Here is a 7,228-nt window from a genome sequence, read left to right as displayed (position 1 = left end):
TCATATAAAATTCGTGGCTTTACGTAGCGAGACAACTATTGTCATTATTGACGCCATAGTGCTCGCTCTGTAGATTCATTTCGCTCACCTGGGGCTCTCTGCTGTGTGCTGAAATTTAGCTGATGACTTTAGCTGTGCTTAGCTGATATGTTTACATTGCTTGTTTAGCAATTGCTTGTTTAGTTTTGGGGTGTGTTCATCGGGGTTAGGGTTGTTGTCGGCGGGTCGTAGTTCGAACCACCCGCGGTTTCTGGGTCGTGATTTCCACAAAACTGGAGCCCAACAGTGATGGTTTCTACAAGTCACGCCCCTTCCCCAGACAGCACAGCATATAGTTGTAGGGATTTTGCGTTTGTCTGTTTGCTTCCCCATGTTTTGTTTTTCGCTCTCCCGCAGACAGCGTTTGGGTAGCGCAGACACTTATGACGGTGATGCCTCCAAGAAGACGCCTCAACGTGGCACTGACGAGGACGAACCTGAGGCTCTGGCTGAGGACTCGCCTCGGCAGATGGCATTCCTCTGTAGGTACCGACGCACCAGCTTTGTCGCAGCACACCCGCCGCCCAGCCATCCCCGGACACATTGCTGTGCCTGAATTTGTGGGTACCGACATTTTCAGGATAAGGCGATACCAAGTCAGCGGAAGATTTACTCGACGACGTGGATGCCTAGTAGACGGTCGTTGGGGTAACCGAAGACGTCATCTTGCGTCGAGTACTTCATGCAGCACTGGTAAGTGCAACTGCATTATGGTGCAAGTCTGGTGGTCAGGTATGGTGCATGTATGGTCAGGTATAGTACAGGTGCACCTGTGTTTCTATGAGCGTATTCAAGCAACTGCTTCGAGAAGAGCTCCTCCACCCAGACTATGTAATGCGTTAGCGCGATTAGCTTACTGCTCGAAAGCATCCTGGTGAGGAGGTTCTTTTAGAATACACTCGAGCAATGCAGGAGTTGTCCTGGAGAGCGGACTTCCTCGCTGCCGAAAAGGACAAGGTGGCACGAGCTTAGCCGCCAGTGTCAGCCCCGCTTCAAGCCATACTTACGTGGTGGAAGTTTTTATTCCCTGTCTGATTTAACCAAGGAAGCCCAGAGCGTCCGGACCATATAAGCATCCTTTTGGCGGAATTGCGGTACCACCCACCACATGGACCGGTGGAACTCCTGTGCCTATTTGCGCATGGCGTAGACCGGTAAAGGTGTCGGACCTGTAGCTCCGCTGGCCTGCAGGACTGAGTAGCGGAGTTGTCAGCAGGTCGTTCGTACATCGCATTGGACCATTTTCCGTAGGGGCAAACGAATCGGCGAGACTTGCTGAACATAATTGAAGCGGCCGATAATGGGAATCGTGCAATGCCGAACCACCGAAGCGATTGGAGATCAACCTGAAGGAACAACCCCGCCGCGCTCGAATGGACGAAATGTTTGAGAGAATACGTTATTACGGATACGGGGAGCGCGGACACATCCTGCCCGCACCGTACTCCAGCCATCCCCCGGACAAACGCATCGTGGAAACTTGGAACGGCGAAAGTGGTAATCGTAAACTACGCTATCTCATCGCCGGCCGGAGCGAACATACACAAGAGGCAAGATACTTCTAGCTACCATGTATAATATACAGTAACCCAGAGAGTTTCGGCCCCACTTGCACGCCAATCGCAAGATGACATCTGCAACAGTGTACCCTTTAGTGTTGTGCGGGTTCTGGGCAAAGACGATGCAGTTGGACACCGGAACAGCTGTTTCCTGATCGGTGACACCATGCACTGTTCGTGACTGTAACGGAAGATCTCGGTACGAAAGAGCAGGACTTACCAAGAGTTCGCCCGTGATGTGGTCGTACCTACTGGTGGTGCTGCACACATTACCTTGACCGTCGCTGAACGACGGGTTATTCAAGGCTTTGTTTACCCTCCTGGACTAACAGGAGCAATGATCCTGGGACGCGACTTTACCATCCCGATGGGATTCTTCGTGGACTTTCCAGCCGCGGTGACTTTCCGGCTTGCGTACAGTAGGACCTCATATGCTAATTCATGGAGTGGACAACCACTGATACGGATCGACGGCGGACTGGTGTGGGAAACCCAGGACGTCCGCCCAAGGCGAGACCAGGGACCCGCTGGCAACAACGATGATCCGTTGCAGCATGCAGCTGGAATCCTTGGCAGCGCTGGGCAATCACTGTCCTGTGAAGAGGCATCACGGAACAGAATACAAAACACGTGTAGTTGTGTTGTAGGTGTTGCCTTAGTCGAGGTTCTGACAGCATTTCCAGGTACCTCGGAGCAACAAGAAATGCATGAACACGCATCGCCACCCTTTTCCAGGATGCTTCCGGAGAAGCCTGGTATGCCCGATATCTTAGGACACGGTATAGAAACCGGCGACGCAAGGCCTTGGAGATGCAATCCTTGGCTACTGTAGGGTTCGAAACCCTTTATTTAATTTTCAAGAATCCAGGAAGAATCCTTAATTTAATTTTTAAAGAATCCAGGAATATAGGATTTGTTCGCAGCTACTAAATTTCGTGAGCTGCTCGCGCTCCTCCTTTCTCGATTCCGCGAAATTTGCGAAAATGAAGGGCTCCCGAAATAAAAGCGTTTTGGAGCATGTCATCCACAGGAGACTCCACCGTCGCTACCACATTTGCCGTCGTAACGTAGGTCCAAAGGTTTTCACTCTCCGGACCTTCACCCACATCGCATTCAGTGTACATCAGGTGTTTCAAAGTAAGTGTACCGGGTGGCCAATATTACCACCACAATCCATGTTTTGAACGTTATGAACCTTCTAAACACCAGTGATGGCCACTAACTACTTCTACAGTAGTTTAACTATAACTACTAACTACTTTGTGATTGAGTAGTTTAACTGGTAGTTCAACTACTTTTCAGGGGAGTAGTTAAAACTACTTTTTAACTACTGCAATGTAGTTTAACTACATCTATAACTACTTAACGTTGTCCACCAACACCGATCCCTTGTAGTGTTCTTGTCACCTAAATATGAATCAGAAGCAATAACACACTTTGGCTCAAGCCACTGCTACGATCGTCAAATACAAAGCTTGCGGCGGGATTCTTTCTGTGCCTACTCGATAAACTAAGTTGCAGAATTATTTCACAGCAAATCAAATAAGGCTTCACTAGACAAGCATTAAGAGTGAAGATTTAGTACACATGCACGACACAATTGCTCTGCACCGCCGTTCTCATCAAACAAGTAGCTCAAGGTAAAAGTCAGTAACCTAACTACTGTAGTTAACTACTTAAAATAGTAGTTTAACTAGTAATTGCCACTACATTTCTGCCAGTAGTTGATAACTACTTTTTAACTACAACCAGGTAGTTTAACTAGTAGCTTAACTACATGTAGTTAACTACTGGCCATCACTGCTAAACACCGTGTGCCAGTGCATGAAAACCGAACCAAACTTGGAGGAACCCACATAATCGCGGTGGCCTTTTCGAGGGCAGTGCCTTCTAGAGAGCGCTGAATGACGTCAGTTAATAAACTCTATTTGTAAGCGAAGACACTTGCGATCAAGAAAACAATATTTAAAAACGAAGAAAGAGTGCCAGTATGACAGCTTTAGACAGATGGTCAAGCCAAGTTCGCGTAAGCCGAAATCCCTGTGGGAACGCCTTATGCGATGGTGAGGGGAAAGAGAGACGGAAATTAACGAAGGCCGCGTAGTACGGGCTGCGTAAAACGGATGGGGAAAGTTCTCGAAGCCTGCACTTTGTGTTCACGCAGCTCGGAGCCAGGAAAATATATTGCCCTGCCAATTGAAAACGAATCGCACCTAAAAGCTGCCAGCAGCCAAACAAACCCCAGCCGTGTCTGTTGCGGGCATATGAATCACATAAATAGTTCCAACGCATTCATATCTGTTTTGTGTTATTTGCTTGCGTCACGTACCCGGGGTCGCTCATGATCTCAGTTGTCTCGCGACGTAAACACCCAATTATTATTAGTACCTGGGGCCTCGTATGTGTCAGGAAATATCCTTCGTCTTCCTCGGTCACCGGTATGCGCTCTTTACACGAAAAGAGAATGTTGTAAAGCTGGGCAGGAGAGATGCGTCGCGCGGCCGCTGTGGTTTTACCTGCACTCGTCGCTGTTTTTTTCCCTCGTTGTTCCGTCGTTGTAGATCACGCATCAGCGAAAAAAAGAAAGAAGAGCAAAAAAAAAAAAAAAAGAGGGATCAGCTTTGCACACATTCGGGTGTGATGCCACATGGTACACTGTGTGTCTCAAACTCACCAGCCAGACAGCCTGAATTTGTTAGGCATCTCCAACTAGAGGAACGTTTATGGCAACGCTTTTGCTCTTCTCTCAATACAGTATAGTTTCTGTTCTTGTGCTTCACATAAAGGAACGTGCGCAAGACGTGGACGGACAGGGACAGCGTTCGTCTAGCTGCTACAAGTGAAGCGCCAAGGGACAGCGACGGAGGAGACAGAAGACAACAGAAGAGCAGTACTAGTGTGTACTAGTGAGCTCGAATCTCTGCCTCGTTCATCTAGCGGGTTTATTCAAATGGTGTACACAAGCACGAGACTAGTCTTAAATTTCTCGAGACACGATGCGACCTCTAGTGGAGCAATTTCACAGGTCTCCGGCCAATATTGTCGGAAGGGCTTTCAATGAGACCACCTTCTACGGTTTCGCGCCCTGACTAAACAGGCACATGCAGGAAGCATTCTCCCTGTTGAACAGGGGTAAACAATTAGGGCAAGCGCTCACTTGTGCTTCTATGCTTAAAGGAATATCACCCGAGAACAACCGAATTCTTGGGGTCCGCTGGCGAAGGCACTCATTTACATAGGTGGGGAAGTTATTTTTATTTTGTAGTGCGCTACCGTTACTCACTACTTTTTCGAAAAGTAACGCGTTACGTTATTCGTTACTGCTGCGGTAGTAGGTAACGCGTTACTAACGCCGTTACTTCTGATAAGTAATGCCGTTATTTTTGCATTACTTCACCAGTTGTCCATATAATATGTACAATTTTTGGTTGAGTCACATAAGTGCATTCCGCAAATCAATACAAGCAATGTTGGGCACAAACAAGGGTCACGCATGTACACAACTTACATGTACGATTTACTGCAACGCAGAAGTAGTTGATGTTCAAAATTTTCATCGGTGAGCTTCGCCGGTTGGGCTGAGAGGACGCCTAATGACCAGTGAGTGCTCCTTGTCAAAGTTGATAGAGACGGTGACCTTTTATCTCATACAGTACAAATCCAAACAGCCAATTCGTTGGTACTTTGTTACTTGTTCAGAGGGTAGAGGCTATTTTTCTGCCGCTTTTGCCCCATTCATCCGAAAAATACCACAGGGAGTGAAAAACAGAGGTGGTAAACAAAGGTGACACCTAAACCAGGGTAGGTCAACAACCCTTCTTTTGCGTTCTTCGTGGGTGTCGATGTGACCTTCTTGTCATTGTTGAAGATGAATAGAAAAAATCGGGGACTTTCCCAAATTCTGCAGGCACGGTCCTCGCTCAAGCTTTCAAGTTCCCGAACACGCAGTAACGCATAACGCCGTTACGCGTTAGTTGTCAAAAATGTAATGACGTTACGTTACTCATTACTTTTCTCCCAAATGTAATGCGTTACCATATTTCACTACTCGAATGTAACGCGTTACCGGTAACGCACTACCTTGTAACGCACTACCTTGTAACGCGTTACTCCCCACCTATGCTCATTTATGCCCTAATATGTGATGCCGATATATTTTTGCCGCGCGGTAAGAGAATGATATACAGGATGTGCGCGTATAAACCTTAGTGGCCTTGGGGCAGTTAGCTTGTGTCTACTTAAGTGACGCACTTCCAGTGGCGCATGATGGCGCATTTATCCGTGTGAAAGCTATAGAAAGATCATGTTAATCATACTCAGCGGAAAAAGATAAACAGGGCGACGAAAACATAGGCTACCGTGTGGTATAATATAGGGACCACACGGCCGTCTCAGGCGAGTTGTATGGAGGTACCGCTAGGGGCACCACCGATGAACATCCATGTGGGACATCGTTTTTAGTTTCTGAACCGATAGCTCCCCTAGTGGTACATATAAGCACAACTCTGCAGAGGCCGCCGTGTTACGCTAGTCTAATGCACGGGAACCGATGTCTTCGTCGCTCAGCTCATTTTATACGCCCAGTATGACTTCCACAATGTGTCTGTAGATTCCGTACGCATAAATGCGCCACCGGAAGTTCGTAGGGTAAGTAGGCAGCAAGATAAGTGTGTAAATGCCACTTAGGCTTATCTGCACAAACCCCATATATACACCGTTTTCCAGACAGGGCACGTACATATTTTAGTGTTTAATCTCGCGCCAATGCTTGCACGTGACCGTCCGTGTCTTCTGTTCGTCCCATCGTTGAAGTACATTGCGCTGTTCGTGTACAAGTCGCATCTCAAGTCGCATGTCAGTAAAACTATCGTGGTATGCCGTCCAGTTTTAAGCTACCTGCTCTGCGCCCTCTAGCACTTTCGATTTCATGCTACTAATTTTGAAATACTTGTTCTGAGAGCAAGCGTGCAAATCTGAATGAGATACGTTTGCCCTGCCAGGTTTCATTCTCATTTACTAAGTCCTCTAAGGTTCTTGAGTACATTACATGGGGGAAAGAGACGGTACAGTCATCTCAACGACACTCTCAAGAAACTACTTCTATCGGATTACACATCGGAGAGAAAAAAAAATGTAACTAATATCTAAGCCACGCAACTCTGCAGGAGACTCCAAAGTGTTTTCATGAGGAAAACCAGGTCCATATATAATCAGATCGGTGTCTGTTGTACGTATTATGACCTGTGATAACGGCGTTTCGCATGACAAGACAGGTCCAACAAACCATGCGGAGAACCAAAACGTTAACCTTATAAAAATATATACGGAATATAAAATAAAAAATATAATATTGTATAATATAATAATTCTAATAATCATAAAAATATAAAATGGAACCCGAAAAACCTGCGGGAAAACTTCTGCCGATCGTAAGGAGGAGGAGGAGGAGGAGGAAACAGACAGGGAAGTTAGTGAAGGCTGCGTGAACAGAGGGTGCGAGAAAGTTCTCGAAGCCGATACTTTGTGTTGCCGCAGCTGCAAACCAGCAGCATATATGACCCTGCCAACGGAAAAGGCGTCGGGTCTTAAAGCTGTCGAACGGCGAACAAACGTCAGCCGTGTGGGCAGTG

This window comes from Ornithodoros turicata, chromosome 1, assembly GCF_037126465.1.
Source record: "Ornithodoros turicata isolate Travis chromosome 1, ASM3712646v1, whole genome shotgun sequence".
Classification (NCBI taxonomy): Eukaryota; Metazoa; Arthropoda; class Arachnida; order Ixodida; family Argasidae; genus Ornithodoros; species Ornithodoros turicata.
Note: the sequence above shows the minus strand (reverse complement) of the source record.